At 34.8% G+C, this 443-nt stretch overlaps 1 protein-coding gene across 1 annotated transcript in view; it reads left to right on the top strand.

Moving 5' to 3' along the window:
* LOC119589307 (hemicentin-1-like) overlaps positions 1-443 on the top strand; it is a gene marked incomplete in the record, with an annotated part of 75,735 nt that overhangs the window by 63,674 nt on the left and 11,618 nt on the right.

Below are 443 nucleotides of genomic sequence, written 5' to 3'. Positions count from 1 at the left end.
GGTTTATGCACACGTTAAGGCTGGAATCAGTTCCTTTACATAATGCCTTAGACAATTACACACATGGTTGGGGGTCTCGCGTGCTTTTGAAAATGGAAACCTTGCAACCTTTATACGTGATCAGAGGTCGAGCTGCCATATTGCAATTCACAAATTTCAGCTGAAAATAAGCATAAAAAAATAGTAGATAATAAAAAATAAATAAAAAAAGGGGAAATAAACAGATTACTTACAAGATATAGCAATATCAATGTACATCTGAACCTTCCCTGAACCATTCAAAAGAATTTCAGACTTCAGCCCATCCCTCCAGACCGCCGTCTCTATTTTTAGATTTCCATGTTTGCTTTCAGATGGATGAAAAAGATAAATAAATAAATAGAAGTTTAATTTAAAAAAGGGCCTGGATACAGTTTTTTTAAATGAATTTCGGAGCGAAACCT

This window comes from Penaeus monodon, chromosome 25 (genome assembly GCF_015228065.2).
Source record: "Penaeus monodon isolate SGIC_2016 chromosome 25, NSTDA_Pmon_1, whole genome shotgun sequence".
NCBI classification, from domain to species: Eukaryota; Metazoa; Arthropoda; class Malacostraca; order Decapoda; family Penaeidae; genus Penaeus; species Penaeus monodon.
Note: the sequence above shows the minus strand (reverse complement) of the source record. Positions and strands in the feature narration are given on the sequence as shown.